Source organism: Grammomys surdaster, unplaced genomic scaffold (genome assembly GCF_004785775.1).
Source record: "Grammomys surdaster isolate TR1022 unplaced genomic scaffold, NIH_TR_1.0 126113, whole genome shotgun sequence".
In the NCBI taxonomy this organism is placed as follows: domain Eukaryota; kingdom Metazoa; phylum Chordata; class Mammalia; order Rodentia; family Muridae; genus Grammomys; species Grammomys surdaster.
The window spans coordinates 7,948,869-7,966,078 of NW_021620921.1; the positions used below are offsets into that span (position 1 = coordinate 7,948,869).

Sequence of the window (17,210 nt, forward strand, 5' to 3'; positions counted from 1 at the left end):
AAACAAGTGTACTGGCTGGTTTAGTGCAGCAAATCCCCTGTCCGTGTGTGTTTCTGTGGGAGCATGCCCCCTGTTTTGGATCTTAGAGTCCAACATTTTGAGGTTCCACTGAGATTCGTGCTCTCTCAGGCTCTGTGGCTCAGGGATCAGAGATCCGCTCGGGCAGGTTTGTGTGCTTTCTGTTTTGTGTTTGTGAAGTGGATAGCCTGGTTTCTGTGCCTGTGGCAGGGGCAAGAACTGGGCAAGCCATGGAGAACAGTCTGTTTGTGACCCTGGGATAGGGTCAGGTCCCAAGTTCCAAGATGGAATTTGTTGTAATGGGAGTGAGGTGAGGGGGGTAGATGTACCCAATGCTGAAGGCCACAAGACTTTGGAGGATGTTCCAGAGTTTGTATGGATTTCGCAGCCATTGCTGTCTGGGGCATTGTCTGTTGCTCTCTTGTGGCAGTCTCATGTCGGATGTCCCTGTCTGATTTTGTTTGTGTATTTTGCTTGTGTTGTTCATTGCTTGTGGTGTTGGAGGGGGTCGTGAGGACCCTGCTCCTTTTAGAATCTGTTAGATTTGGTCCAGTATAAGCTGGCCAAGTCACCTGGTTACTGGATTCTTCCACCTGCAGTTTTTTTTTATGTCTTAATTGTCTGTATAACTTGGTTTATGAAACCATGACAGGGGTGAGCTGTCTGTTTTTCTCTATTTTCTTGGCGAACTCTCTGTGTGTTGGTTGTTGTTCTTTGTGTTCTTGGACTTTGATTGATATTATTTTGGACTGAATCTACTGTGTTACCTATCATGGGACAGATAGTCTCTACCCCTCTCTCTTTTACTCTTGACCACTAGCAAGGCCAAGATGGTGGCGACTCCCTAGCCTCCACTTTGCTCATCCCCCAGCTCCACAGAGAGGAGTCCTTCTCAGCTAACTGCTGTCTTTTAGGCCACAGCACCTGTCGAGACACTCGTTCTAAGACTCTTTTTCCTTGGGTGAGAGATTCCCCTTTCATTTTGAGCTCTCAGGAGTGCCAAATTCAGTCTTTCTCTCTTTTTCTAGTGTATCTCTTCCAGGGGTCAGTCTTTCGAGTTGTTGCCTGCTAGCATAGGCTTCTTCCCCTCCTCCTTGGTCATTTGCAGCCAGCTACAGTCCAGCAAGCTTGCTTGAAGTAGTGGGTCTGGGACCATGCTTCCTACCATCGCCCCTGTGTTCCTAAGACTCTCACTGTAGGACTTCTCCACTTGAGTGAAATATTTTCCTTTTTGTTTTGAGACAGTTTTCTTTCTCTTGGCTGAGAACTCTAAGCTGGGCCTGGAAAAACTGCTCCCAAAAGCTTCCAGCTCCAAGCCATCCTCCACTGGTCTCTTTTCCATGATTCAAAATCTCACTCCTTCTGACTCTGACTCTCCTACCAAGCCTCTATGTTTCTTCCTCTAACTTTTTCTTCAAAGTTGGCCTTTCCTCTCCTTTTCTACATTTAGGATTTACCGGCTTTTTTTTTTTTTTTTTTAAAGGAAACGGTGAATACAGAGGACCACTCTGCTGGAACACCCAGGTACCACGTGGCAGAACAGCCTCTGCATGGCATGGCAGGCCCCTCCCCCACTGCTTTTAAACTCGCCATTGAGATAGATGCTGGGTTCCCGCAGACCAGACCCAATTTGGACTTCAGCACGCCTGACGGTAGGGACCATCCGAAGGTCTACCTCCAGACTCTAATGGCAGGTCTCCAGCAAGGCTGCACGGCGCTCCACTAGTTTGACTAAGGTAAGAGAAACGTTCCAAGGACCTACTAAATCACCTTCAGCCTTCTTAGAACGGCTGATGTTGACTTTCTGCTAGTTCATGTCCTATGACACTACGTCTGATGAGCATAAAGCAACAGTGACAGTAGCCTTTATTGGTCAATCGGCCAGTGATATTAAGAAAAAGCTGCAGAAGTTAGATAGATTACAGGACAAGTCTTTGAAAGATTTGGTGCAGGTAGATGAAAGGGTATTCTATAGCAGAGAGACTGAGGAGGAAAAAAGAAGAGAGCATCCAGAAAGAGGAGGAATCTAGGGAACTGAAGAAGGAAAAAAGACAGGAAAAGAACTTGACTAGAATTTTGGCCACAGTAGTTAGGGAAATTTGAGAGCAAGGTGAGAGTACCGGGCAATTCAAAGAGGCCTTTAGATAAGGATCAGTGTGCTTATTGCAATAAAAAAGGGCACTGGGCAAGAGATTGCCTGACGAAAAGGGGGGATGGACCCCAACAAGTCCGAGAGTCACACTGTTCTGCCAATCATATTGTGCCTAATCACTGTTTATCTAGACCACCACTTAAACTGTATAAAAACTGCTCTCAGCTTTAGCTCGGGGTTCTTCTTGCCTGTTTGTGAGGGAACTCCAGTACACTGGTTATTATTATCATTAAACCTCAAGTTTTTGCAGAAAATCCCCTTTTCATGTGTGTTTCTGCAGGAGCATGTCCCCTGGCTTGGATCTTAGAGTCCAACAGAACCACCTATAACTCCAGTGCCAGGGAATCTGAAGTCTGGTCTGCCTTTCTCAGTCACTGCCCTTATGTGAAACATTGACACACACATGCAAGCAAGACACTTGTGCATATGGAATAAAAGTAAGTCTTTTTAAATAACTTAATCACATATATATATATATATATATATATATATATATATATCTCAACTAATAAAATCAAATAGTTCCATAAAGTAGAAGAAAACCATCAGTCTGTCCTTTTACTGCTTTTCCTACCCAAGATTCCCTTTCTCAAGACATGTTCTGAAAGGCCCCCTTGGGAGGCAAGACCCCAACTCAAGCCACAAGAGATTAGAGCCACCCAAATGACTCATGAGACACCAATCTTGTTGCAATCAGCAAGAGGTATATTTCAATCAGCGCACTGAGGCCAAGTCCCATTACCCACACAGGGACAGAGGAGCTTGACCCCTAGTGAGGGGAGTATAGGATATTTAAAGGAGAAAACCACATACCAGAAAGGGAGGTGGGTCGCTGGAGAACTCCAGCAGACAATACAATGGAAAGTCCCAACTCATTATTCAGTCTATACAATTCAGCATATGACAGGTGTAACAGGGTTCAAGAAATGGTCACAGCAGGGGGGAACATCCTGTTCATAAGGACCCAACCTTATTCAACCATATCATCTACCATCTATCTTGTAGTTAGCCAGGGTTCTGGAACACAAAGCCTCAGAGCTAGCTGACCTGCTCTCCTGGCTCTATTTTACTGCTAGACTGTTAGAAGTGAAATTTCTATTAACCCTTCATTTTCCCATTTTCTCTGTGTACAAAGTTCTAATCTTAGAACTAATTTTCAGTATCTTCATATCTTAGATTTTCTTGACCCTGTATAGTATTGTTGGCATAGCATCAAAATCCGAACAGCACTTATTTTTTTCTCTAACAAAGGTGACTAATCTACTTAAAATAAATGGACCTATAGTTAGAAGTAGGAACAAAATCAAAAGAGGTCTCATAATGGAAGATATCAGAGTAGTCATCTATGGTGACTTTTTAAACCAGCTTTCAAACCATCTCTGTTGAGTTTCTCTGTCTCCCTGTCTCTTATCTAGCCTCTCTCTCAATTTACTTATGGAGTCTCTAGTTACCCCTCAACATAAAAGCAGCATTCTTCTCTGAGGGTGGCACAAAGCCCTTCGTCTTTTAAAAACAGCAAATCTAATCTCTTTCTATTTTCTAAGATTACCTTTGATAGGGAAATTAAGGACTCCTCAAGCTTAAATATGGACCGTTTTAGTGTCTTCAGGTCTTCATTTATAGTTGGTCTCAATTGATAGAAGTACTGAGGGGTCTGTACTAGGGCAGCAGTTTCTGTCCCCATGCCTGCTGCTACCTCTAGTTCTAGGATAACAGCCAAAGTCAAGGAGATAGGCTCTCTCTGAAAACGCCTCAGGAGTACATCAAAGTCATCTTCAGTGGTATTAGCTGAGTGAAAATAGACCCGGGGGACCAGCTGTATAAGTACACAATAGTCTTTGGCATCATTAAAGGCAGAAGTTGACACGTAAGGGGTTAATCTTGAACTACAAGTCCACTATTTATCTATCTCAGGCACTAAATATCTACTACCAGAGGTTCTTAGGCTCTTAAGAGTCTCATTACATAGATGTTTATAAGTAGCCAGTGAGTTTTTTATATAGGTTCCTCTTCCCGAGACCTCAGTAAGTGTCAGTTTTTTCTTACTGTCTCAGGTACAAGCATCATGGCTAGTGGTATTATTGAATGTTCCAGGTGTTGTAATATTTTCATAATAAGGGGGTCTTGAGGCGAGGCAAAGCCAATAAGAGTCTGTCATATTAGGATTGGATCCATTAAGTACAGTAAAAGCCCCCTGGATTAAGTTAAACAACCTCTGTCCTGTTGATGGTTGGGGCAACGGAGGAGTGTTTCCCGGCTCCGGCAAGCTACCAGGTACAGAAGCTTTTGTAGTATTAGGATCTTTCTCGGGCAGAGGTGGGACAGGGGCCAGGAGGCACTGTTCAGGTAACACTTTATTAGGGCCTATTGACTGAGCTGGGAGGCTCTTTATTTTGAGCCTAATGGTAAATACTATCTCAGGGTCTGGTCCAGTCACATAAAATTTCAGGCCCCACTGTCTTTCCTTCACCCAACCTCAGTATTCTTTTTCTTTCTTTGTAAAAGTGATGTTGAGTGGATTACACCATCTGGATTTTTTACATCTCTGTAGGGAGGTTAGTCATATCATCAGAGTGGCCCTTTTTTCTTACAAAGATATAGTCTCAAGTAGGGCCAGGGTGTATCTAGTATACTGTACCCCCTGTTTCACATCTCTATTCTTTATAGTAAAATGACTGTAGCCCCCCACATGTTCTTACTTTGTTCAAATCTCTTTTATCTCGGGGACACATATAAAAAGGGGGTGTCAGCAATCTCGGCATGTACTCCAAGGTAGGAGCATCTTGGCTGCTCTATCTAGGGAATCTGCATAGAATCTCTATAGGCGTTCTTGGGTCCTAGTTGTTCAGGTTGAGTGTAGGTCAGTCAGAGAATATCTCAGTGTTCAAGACTGGCAGCCAGCTGGCAAAAGTCAGGTTCCAGAGCAAGCCACCAGGTGTATGGGGGCTGTATCTCTTGGATACTCTAAACTACATGTCTAGTCTGTGATAAGACCTGTCAGGTCAGTTTCGGGGGGGGGGGCATGGGGATTGTTATCTATCACCTGAAGGGTGCCTGTGGCGTAGGGACAGCTTAAGAGGATCAGCAATCTTTTTCAGTTCCCATTTATCTTCAGATGGCTCAGGAGCTCTCTTCATGAGGGAGGTGTGAATCTAAGTAGAAATGCCTTCTACTTTTTAGGAGCACCAGGTATGGTCTTTTCCAACACATCTCAAGGTTACCAGTTCGGTGACGCCTGACCAGGACAGCATCTTCTCACTTGAAACTGGTGTGGCACCCTCTGGTCTGCGGTCTCGTAGGCCCCCTTCAGGTGTTCCCAGACCTCACCCCGGACCACCTCAAGTGATTTCATGTGGATGAACAAGGATTTAGAAAGAACAGCGTCAGGATTGTATACTCCGCCTGTCTCAGTAAGTGGCAGTGGTCTCCCACACAGAATCTCAAAGGATGTAAGCTTAAATCACCCTGGAGTGTTCCAAACGAGGAACAAGGCATAAGGAAGGAGGGCTGTCCAGTCATTATCACTAGTCTCCAATGTTAATTTGGTTAAGGTCTCTTTAATGGTTCTATTTATCTTCTCTACCTGTCCTGAGCTCTAGGGTCTGTAAGCACAATGTAATTTCTAATTAATTTCCAGCTGTGAGGCCAATCTCTGACTCCCCTGGGCAACAAAGGCCGGTCTATCGTCAGACCCAATTACCTTGGGTATTCTAAACCTGGGAAAAATTTCTTTCATAATCTTCCTGGCCACCATGTTGGCAATCTCATTTTTAGTGGGGAAGGCTTTGACCCATCTTGAAAAGGTGTCTATAGAAACTAAACCGCTAAGTCAGACAGTTCAGAGGATCTTATCACATTGGATCCCAGATGATCCAGATAGTGTAGGTTCTTATCTTCTTCTTATGGGAGGATTAATTTATCGTCTTTGGATTCGACTACCCCATAAGGGGTCTCAGAATGAAAGTCTAATTTGTTTATCATTTGATAATCATCAGCAGTGTACCTGAAACTGGTATCTCAAGTGTCAAAATAGTCTCTGGAACCCTTGGCTGTCAGAATCATTGTTTCTTGGACAGCTCTTTTGGCAATTAAATCTGCCATCTAATTTTTTGGTATCCAGGGCAGTGGACAATGGCCACTCTCTTTTTTTTTTGATGTCTTAGCCTCTAGATGTCAGCAGTCTCCTTTGTCTATCAGAGTAATAAGTTCTGTCCTTTGAGCGGAAGTTCTTTCTGGCAGGCTGTTCACCTAGATTACTTGTTCTCCATCTATCACCGTAGCTCCTGCCATCAGATTATCTTCAACCACAAAGTTGCTGTCATCTGTGTACCAGTTCGGACTTCCTGGCCAGGGCTGGTCTTTCCGGTCACCTCGGGTACCTGTTTCTTCTGTCAGGATGTCAACACAGCAGTGGATGGGAAAGGAGTCATCAGTCTCAGGCAGCAAGGTGACAGGATTTAGGATGGCTGGGGGAGTGGTGGTGGCAAAGGTTACCCTTTCAGTCAGCAACAGACTCTGATAGTGTGTCACGTGAACATCTTTGACAAATAATACCATGGAAGCCATGGCTTTCAGTCTCACCACGATGTGTGTGGGGGGAACTCTTTCTGTTACCTCCATATTTCTAGTTTTAGTCTTAAGTTTTTGGAAATTCTGTTAGCCATTCAACAATATCTCAGGCTTCCTATTGCTTCTGTGGCTCATGAAGCCTGTATTCTTCTTCTAGGTTCAAGGTCAGTATCATAAAGGTGGGGGCTCCCAGGTTACCTTTGGTCCTATCTGAGCAAACTTAATCTGTGTCTTTAACATTGTCCATAAGTCTCTTTCTAACAAAGGCAAAGGGCATTTAGGAATAACCAGGAAGGAATGGGACACTTGTCTCTTCATAGTCTTTGTCCAGTAGGTGTTGCTGTATCTCTTTTCTTTTACTCTCTTTTTTTCTGCTCAGCTTCGTCCCTCTATCTAAATCTTGTCTTATCTCTGTCTTGTTTATGATCTCACCTGTCTCCCTTTTAGTACTCTTCTCACCTTGGCCAAATTGGGACTTATGGCTGTCCTTTAGAGACCTGCTACTAGAGCCTGGTGGTAGACTGTCAGTCTCTCTCTATCTGAGTTCCATTTTCAGGGGCTTCTAACAGGATCCTCTCTTGTTCTCCTGTAGTGAAAAGAACCTGTAAAAGTTGCTGGAAATCATCCCAGGTGGGCTGGTGGGGAAATATCAAAGACCCTATCAGGCCTGTTAGGCTGGCTGTATTCTCAGAAAAAAAGGGGGATGGTTAGTTCAGAGGTAAAAGGCCAATCCCTCCCTGCTCTGTATCCTGGGGAGCAGGGGGCGGAACTGGGGCTGTGGCTGGGGCTGGGGCCTGCACTAGGGGAGTTGCTCACCAAATGCTGGCAAGGTGAGGGTGCCCCCCACACCCTGTGCAGTGTCTCCTGGAGAACACTCTATGTGTGGTGGGTGGGCTGCCCGGGCTGCAGTGCCCACTTGTCAAAGGACCTGCCTCTCTGTTCTGCAGCAGATCTCTTGTACCAGTGGCTCTATTTTTCTCTGCTGGTGGCCATGTTACCTCTTTTTAACTCAAGATGTTTAACACAGTAGATTTAGTCTAAAATAACATCAGTCAAAGTCCGACAACCAACACACAGACAGTTCACCAAGAAAACAGAGAAGAACAACACAGTCAGTTCACCCCTGTCACGGGCGGTGTATAAACCATATGATACAGACAGTTTTCACACCTGTCACAGGTGCAGAAACCAGGTTATACAATCAAGACATAAAAAACTGTCAGTGGAAAAATCTAATAACCAGACTATGTGGCCAGCCTAAGCTTGACCTAATTTAACAGATTTATAACATTACCGGCAACGAACAACACAGAATTAGACACGGACACATAGCCACAAAAGCTTCAACAGATGCCACCCCAGGTGGCAGTCCAGGGTCTCTGACCCTATCTCAGGGTCGCAAAATGTTCTCCGTGGCTTGTCCAGTTCCCACTCCTGTCATGAGCACAGAAACCTCATATACACAGTACACAGTCTGTTGTCCCTACCATGAGTAACACCAAACACAGACAAAACAAATATATAAAGAGATTAATAGTCTCTATCACAAGTGTCAACACCACTCTAGAAAAACAGACGGCTGGGAATTTACAGAGGTCCTTAGCTCTACCAGGACCACTGTATCCTCCTAAGCCTCTAGATGGGAGTCACCCAGGTGTCCCTGGGGTCCCTAACCATCTCCTGGGATGCCTCCCAGGGCCACAGCACGTCTGCCAGTCACTCCCTTCGCTTCCTCCAGAAACAAACGGCTGTAAACTGAAAGTGCACTTTTCAGAAACCAAGTAATCAGATAAGCAGACGGGCCCACAAAGACAGAACAAAGTAAGTGAAATCCTACCTCTAAGTGGGTTCTCGAAGTCTAGGGTGGTCACAATTTCCTGATTAATGCACCAAAATGAAAGGCCTCTTGGGGAGGTGAGATCCCCAACTCAAGCCATGAGAGATCACGGCCCCCCAAATGACTCATGAGACACCAATATTGTTGCAATCAGCAAGAGGTATATTTCAATCAGCGCACTGAGGCCAAGTCCCATTACCCTCACAGGGACAGAGGAGCTTGACCCCTAGTGAGGGGAGTATAGGATATTTAAAGGAGAAAACCACATACCATAAAGGGAGGTGGGTCGCTGGAGAACTCCAGCAGACAATACAATGGAAAGTCCCAACTCATTATTCAGTCTATACAATTCAGCATATGACAGGTGTAACAGGGTTCAAGAAATGGTCACAGCAGGGGGAAAACATCCTGTTCATAAGGACTCAACCTTATTCAACCATATCATCTACCATCTATCTTGTAGTCAGCCAGGGTTCTGGAACACAAAACCTCAGAGCTAGCTGACCTGCTCTTCCGGCTCTATTTTACTGCTAGACTGTTAGAAGTTAAATTTCTATTAGCCCTCGGTTCAAATCTTCTAGGTCTTTAGCTGACATATGCTACTATATATCTAAATATCCTACTTATACTTTCATTAAATTTTAAATTGATATTTCCTACTGACCTGAAACTATGATATAGGATGTCTAGGACCCCCTTATGAAATACCCACCACCCCCTCTTTGCTGTGTAGTAGAGAATGGTCTGGAACTCCTGATATTCCTGCTTCTACTTCTGGAGTGCTGGAATAATAGTCATGCAATAACATAGCAGGACCTTGTTTGTATTAGATAAGTGTTCTAGGAATTGAACTGTATCTGCAACCACAGAGACTCATGGAGTGAGGTTAATGAATTCCAAAGCCATCGAGGGTTACAGTGTAAGATGCTACAGCTATGTGATGGGGAGAAATTGGAGGGGAAGAAATGAGGGGTGGATTTGATTAAAAACATTGTATTAGTCAGTGATCACTACAGTCACAGAACTTTTGGAGTATTTCACTATTTTGAGGCAATTGATTGTGATGACTTACAGTCTATAGTCCAACTAATCCAACAATGGGCAGCTGTGAATGAGAAGTCTAAGAATTTAGTAGTTGCTCAGTCCCACGAGGCTAGTTGTTTCAGCTGGTCTTCTGTAGAAGTAGGTTCCAAAGATGTGCTGGCAAGTAAGTGCAAGCAGTCAAAGAAGAGTGAATCTTCCTTCTTCCAATGTCCTTATGTAGACCTCCAGCAGGTGTGGCCCAGATTAAAGGTGCCCCAGTCTGGAACTTGCTTTGTCCCAGGCTGGCCTTGAACTCAGAGATGTCCTTACCTCAGCCTTCTGGGATTAAAGGCGTGTACTACCTTGTCTGGGCCTAAACTTTTTATGGCCGCTATGCCTCAATATCTGCATGCCAAGATTCAGGTCAGAAACTTGTGTCTTTTAGCCTCTAGATCTGGATCACAGATGAGCCCTCCAATTCTGGATTGTAGTTGATTCTAAATATAGTCAAGTTGACAACCAGCCATTACACATATATGCATGCATTACAAGACAATATGACTTTTAAAAGATCCTATGACTAAAACAAAACAAAATTTCAAAAAATAAAAAAATAAAATGCTAGGTGTTAGGGGAAATTATCACACAACACTACATAATATACAGAGCCCTTAGATGTCTGATTTTTTTTTTTTACCTCCATGCTAGTTTGCAGGTTTGGCTGAATATAAGTCTGAGATATAAATTAACTTAATTTAAACTGAACAATCATTGGTCGTCTTGGTTTTTGATTTTTGTATATTTGCTTCCTGGCCTTGTTGCTTATTTGTAAATTTAACAAAAGCTAGAGTTCCTCCAGAAAGAGGAACCGCAATTGAGAAAATGTCCCCATTGTCGTAGCCTGTAAGCAAGTCTGTAGTTTGTTGATTAATGGTTGAGGTGGAAGGGTCACTGGGGCAGTGCCACCTGTGGGAAGGCAGTCATGGGTGATATAAGAAGGTAGGCTGAGCAAGCCACGATGAACCTATGAGTAAGCAGCATCCCTCCATGGGCTCAGTTCTTGCTTCTAGATCCTGCTCTGGAGGAGTTACTGCCTTAGCTTCCCTCAATGGATCGTGACCCAGGATACATAAGTCAAATAAACTCTTTCTTCTCGTGTTTCTTTGGTGTAATGAGACACAAAAAGCACAGAAATATTATGGGAATTTGTTTTTGTTTTAAACAAAACATATCCAGGTCTGGGATATGGGGCTGCTTTAGATTGTCCACAGCAGCTGACTATGATTTGCTTCATGCTCTAGCAGGGTGTGGTTTTGCCAGCTGCTGATAGTTTGTTCGAGTGTGGGGTGTTTGGAATTCTGGGACTTTTCAGAGGATATATAAGTGCCAAAGGCTGTGTGTGTTGTTGGTAGGTTGCTGTTTGTTCTGTAGTTATATGCAAAGAAGAAGCTAGAAAGAAATTAGATATTTTGATGGTGAAGGTCTAACTTGCCACAAGGAACTTGATGCCCCGAATCAGCAGGAAGTAGTCTAAAGATAGCCGTGCCCCCTTTCCCTTGTATCCTTTTTCTCTCCTGTCTAGTGTAAGCGGATTGGAAGGGTGGGGAAAAAGAGAACCCACAAAGTGACCAAAAGTCTATACTGGCTACACTTTGGCCAGTGTTTTTTCCCAGTACTAGAAACAAAACTAGGACACCCCTCTTCTGCCAGAATGTCTCCTTTCCTGTCTTTGGTTTTGTTGAGAGAGTCTCAAGAAACCCAGGTAATCTTGAATTCCGAATCCTCACGCCTTTACTTTTTATATGCTAAAAAGATATGGTTCAGATATGGTTCACCAAGTTATGCTTTCCACCCAAGATGGCTTGGGACCTTTCTTTCCTCACAGTCAGAAATGTCACGATGACATTCTTAATATGAATGTTGCTTAGTATGCTAGAGCTACATTCCTATGCTTGGGTTCCCATGTTCCTTCCTTCAAGCAATCGCACTCTCAGTTCTTACGTGGCTTTCCAGAGGTCACATGCAGAACAAAGAGTTGTGCCATGCTAATCTTTAGACAGCATAATGGGCTAGATTCTGTATGCTTTCCATTTAGCAATGTTTATCTTAAAGAGTACACAGAACCAGTCCCCTCCCTTTCTCTTTTGTCCTTCCTTCCTCTCTGAAATATATTCATTTAGCCACTCTATGTGAGATGTTCTGCTGTCCATGGTGTGGAGCTTACACTTTTCCAACTCCCTCACTGTACTTTATCTGAAAGTTCCATAGTTTATTAGGCACTCTTTCTGGGAGGCCTTTGAGTTATTTAAAAACACCTGATAGAAAGCTAGGTGTTATGTCATTCATATGCCATTCCAGCATATAGAAATAAGAGAAAAAAGGGGTACAAGTTAAAGGTTTTATATATATATATATATTTCATATATATATACATATATATGTATATGTATATATATATATATTTCTTTCCCCTTTGGAAGCTGGCATGGCACCTTCTTGTACCTTGAAAATTAGTCCTCAGGTTGGGAGCTTTCAGGTCAATTCCAGTTCAGGAGCGACTGAAGTTCATGGTGTCTTGAGCAATAAGGACTATCAAGACCTAATATTTATTAAACACTTAGATATCAGGCATTAATACTTCTTTTGTTTAATTATTAAAACAGTTCTGTGCATGGAACATTGTTAATGTGGTTTATTTTTATTTTTTAAAAAAATCATTTATTAATTTAGAGATAGGGTTTCACTATGTAGCCCTGGAACTTGCTTTGTAATCCAGTCTGTTCTTGAACTTGAGCATATCCTCTGCATATAGAACGCTGGAATTAATGACAAGCTCCACCACTTAGATAAATGTACATATATATGATAATATATATTTTTATTATTCATATATTTATACAATATAATATATAATGCATATATATAATATGTATATATGAACATATATATAAGCATATGTATATATGTCTATATACATATATATAAATATATATGTGTATACATTTATATATATGTATATATAAATGAAAATGAAAAGCGGCCTTAGCAATGAACCTTTAGGATAAGATCACAGGGACTTAGTGTCAGATTCTTCTATATACCACAGTGCTGGTTCCATCAGTGTGTACATCCTACTTTCACCACTAGGTGTCAGGGTTGCGCAGCATGAATGAATACCTTAGTTCATTCGGGAGATCTTGTAGAGTTCATTTTGAGTTTTAAGGATTTTGTTTTCTGTTTAAAGGCTTTTGAGAACATGACTGCTCTTGGTGAGATTAATCAGAAGGAATATTTCTCTTTTCTCTGCTATGTTCAGGTTAACTGCATTTGCCACCAGCCTGGAAGATGAGTCAGCTCTGTTACTGTGACCAAATACCTGTTAGAATTATCAAAGAGGCGGGAAGGACTCACTTTGTTCCTGGTCTCAGAAAACTCTCTCCATGGTTGCTTGGCCCCAGGTGCCTGGGAAGGATACCCATGTTGGCATATTGGCACATGCCTGTGATCTAAGCTCTTTGTAACCAGCTGGGCTATAGGAGACCCTGTCTCAAACAAACAAACAAACAAACAAACAAACAAACACGTTGAAGAAGCAATATAATTCAGTTTCACAATGTAAAAACATAGACTGTTCATGTGGACAGCAACACACGTGTGCTCTATGCTGGTATACTGATCCTTGTCTGTATGTGGCCACCTCTGCTTCTTACTCCCCCTCCAATCTAATCGTCTTAGAGATCTTTTCACATCCCGCCATAAATATTTTGGTTTTGTTTTTGTTTTGTGTGTATATGTCAGATCAGTATTTTATTATCTTGTCAGTTAGTCTGATCTAGATGATCCTCACAGAGCTGCCCAGAAGCTCATGTTCATGGTTATTCAAAATCCTATGAAGTTGATAATATTAACCAGAACACAGAGATCTGTAATTAATACTTAGCATATGAGTAATCAATTCTGAGATTTCGATTACTAGATATTGTATTATATTTCTGTGCTCTTCTTAGGTTTAACATGTGTTATAGAAGGACTGTGGTCTTGATCATTGTACATCATATTTATATCTTTTGCCGTTCCAGGGTACATCCTGGAGGGATGTGTACAGCTGTAAGAGATTATGCAGCGTGCATCGGTGAGCTTTGCTAGTCCGCTCTTCATTAAGCAGTTGTCCTTCTCTACCTTCGACGTGAAGCAGACGTTGACTACTTTGATTACTGTGGATATAGGTGGTAGGGAAGTGGAATTGGTGTGTATTTTTTATGTATTTGCTGAGCTAGAGACTAGTTTATTGCACTGTAGATATTCTCAAGTCCTTTGGTCATAGCATCCCTTTATTGCCTAAAAAATATTTCTTTGAAACAGGGATTCGCTATGGTACCTCAGGCTGGCACCTGTCCCTCTCTGCCTAGGAAGTGATTGTACATGCCACCAATATGGGCATTATTTCTCTTTAAAGCAGGGTTTCACATTGTTCCTACTTCCTATGTAGCAAGGACAACACTGAACTTTGATCTACTTTTTAAAAATTAGTTAATAATTAAATTTTTTTATTAGCAAGTATCAATCATATATAATGATGATTTCCATACATGTTGTTTAATGCATTTTGTTCATACTCCCAGTTAATTTGTTTCGTCCCTCTTCCATCCTTTGTTGATCCTTTTCCTCTTACCCTGCTACTTTCATGGTGTGTGTGCATGTGTGTGTGCATGTGCATGTGTGAATCTGTGTGTGTAACCCATGAGTTAAACTAAGCTTTCTTACATGAGCAGTTAAATTTATAAGGAGAGGAGTTATTTATAAGAGCATGGACCATACAAGCATTAGCTGCCTATAAAGCCTCAGGGGAGGGAAGGAAGGCCATTGTGGCAGCTACCCTTATCCATCTGCCCAAGATTCAACTCAAAGGCCACATGAACCTCGTGAAGAAGGAAGAACAAGTGAGGGTGCTTCGGTCCTTCTTAGAAGGAGCAACAAAATAATCAAGGGAGCAAATATGGAGACAAAGTGAGGGACAGAAACTGAAGGAGGGGCTGTCTGAAGACCACTCCACCTGAGTATCTATTCCATGTGCAGTCACCAAAGGTAGATGCTGATGTGGAAGTCAGGAAGTGCATGCTGATAAGAGCCTGATATGGATGTCTCCTCAGAGGTCTGCAAGAGTCTGACATATTCAGAGGCAGATGCTCACAACTAGACATTGAACTGATCATGGGGTTCCCAATGGAGGAGTTAGAGTGAATACCATTGGAGCTGAAAGGGTTTGTGGCCCCAAGAGGAGAGCAACAATACCAACCAACCACAGCTCCCAGGGTCTAAACAACCAGCCTGGGAGCACTTAGGGAGGGACCCATGGCTTCAGCTGTATATGTAAGAGCGGAGGGTCCTGCTGGGCATAGGTGAGAGAAGAGATCCTTGGCCTCATGAAGGCTGGACACCCCAGGGGGTGGGAATTTTAGGGTGGGGAGGTGGGAGTGGGGGGGTAGGTAGGGGTACATCTGCAGAGAAGCAGGAGGAGGGGTGAGGGGATAGGGGGTTCCTGGATGGGTGGGGGATGGGGTAAGGGGACAACATATGAAATGTAAATAAAATATCCAATAAAAAAAGTCACAGATTGAGCCCAGAACAATAATAGATGACTACAACACCCCATTCTCACCCAGTGACAGATCACAGTGGCGAGAGAGAGAGAGGGATAGAGGGAGAGAGAGAGAGAGAGAGAGAGAGAGAGAGAGAGAGAGAGAGAGAGAAAGAAAGAGAGATCTGAGGTTAAATGGCATTGTAAATCAAAAGGACTTAACAGACATCTACAGAACATCCCACACAAATACATTAGAATTCTTTTCAACAGCCAATGGAGATTTTTTTTTAAATATAGATTGTATAAGAGGACATAAGGAAAGTCTTAACTTATATAGGAAAAGTAAAATATATTTCTTGTATTCTCTCTGACCACAATAGAATAAAATTACAAATAAGTAGCCATAGGAAATATAGAACATGTAAAAACTTGTGACGACTGGACACACTGTTGGATAATGAATGGGTTGTTGAAGAAACCAGGGCAAAAACCAGAGAGGCGTCTCAGTGGTTAAGAGTACTAGTTGCTCCTCCAGAGGACAGAACATGGGTTTGAACTGTCTGCAACTCCAGCTCGAGGGAATTCGATGCTCTCACTACTGCTTTCTGTTTTGGTCAATGAAAATTCTTTCTATTCTGGACAGTGATTAATGTGGACTCTTACTTGGTCAGAGTGAAGAAAATAAATGACTGTTGAATTCTGAGCCCTAAATCAGGCATCTATATCATTCTTCCCAAGGCTTGAGCAACGCCATGAATGAAGGGGATGGAAATAATGTGAGAAGCAGAAGAAAGAAGGGAGTGTTGTACGGCAGTCTTCCAGGAGCGGCATGGCTTGCATTCATGAGGTCACAGCAGCTCTGATGGCCTACACAAGACCTGTACAAGATTGCAACTTTGATCTTCTTGCCTCCAGCTCCTGAGAGTTGGGATTACAGGCATGTGCCACCACACCTGGCTACACACAAACACTGAAGGGTAACTGAAGATATCTTGTTTACACAGGACTTTTGAGCAAGACTCACTGAATTGGAAATGAAAATCAATTGATTCTTTTGTGAAGTAGCAATGATGAATTGACTGTAACATATTTAGTAAAAATTAATTATATTAAAAAGCATATAATAGTTTTGTATATATATATATATATATATATATATATATATATATATATATATGCACACACATATATACATACACATATAATTATATATATAATACTATTGGATAGCCCAATAGGTTAAACAAACAAAAAAGAGAGAGGGAGAGAGCAAGAGACAGCAAGAGCTCAATGAAGAAGGCATTTAGACAGGGTTCTTCAGAATAATATAAACAGATAAGACAGATATTAACTTTGTAGCTGGTAATTCTTAGATACAGAACACTGGCATTTTCAGCAACCCACACTGTACTCCTGAACTTTTATGAACAGACTTGCCTAAGTAGCAGATGTTGGACATCCAGGTATGGCTTATGAGCTCACTATGCAAGTTGTGTGACTTATGGCTGACCTGTATTTAGTTATACTCAGGCCTGAGTGCTGATTGCCAGTATGCTTTGAGAGTTTGTCCAGAGTACACATGTATATACAGAGCGATAGTAGTATGGAATTTGCGTAATGGGGAACTGTTGTGACACCCGAGGTATGATATTACTATCCATTTGGTGCTTTTTCTTCAACTAGACTGCTTAATATTTCTCAAAATATCTTGTTTAAATACTTATAACTGCTGTATTATTAGAATTATACTTTTTTGTTTCTTTTTTGTTGTTGTTGTTTTCTTTTTCGAGACAGGGTTTCTCTGTGTATCCTTGGCTGTCCTGGAACTCTGTAGATCAGGCTGGCCTCGAACTCAGAAATCCACCTGCCTCTGCCTGCCAAGTGCTGGGATTAAAGGCATGCGCCACCAGTGCCCGGCTAGAATTATGTTTTATTACATATTATATGAAGTATTTTGACTTTAGCATTTAATGTGTGTGTTTGTATGTATACATGTGCCTATGTATGTTTGCATTTCCTCCCTCAAGACT

At 42.3% G+C, this 17,210-nt stretch overlaps 1 long non-coding RNA gene across 2 annotated transcripts; it reads left to right on the forward strand.

The window, feature by feature from the left end:
* The first annotated feature begins 748 nt into the window (after positions 1-748).
* LOC114611498 lies at positions 749-16,152 on the forward strand. Of its 2 annotated transcripts, XR_003709839.1 has the most exons (5): positions 749-1,754; positions 2,451-2,607; positions 5,351-5,580; positions 13,679-13,731; positions 15,919-16,152. It is a non-coding gene; the product is annotated as an uncharacterized LOC114611498 (long non-coding RNA). The 2 variants fall into 2 exon arrangements; XR_003709840.1 differs by lacking the exon at positions 5,351-5,580.
* Positions 16,153-17,210: the final 1,058 nt, after the last annotated feature.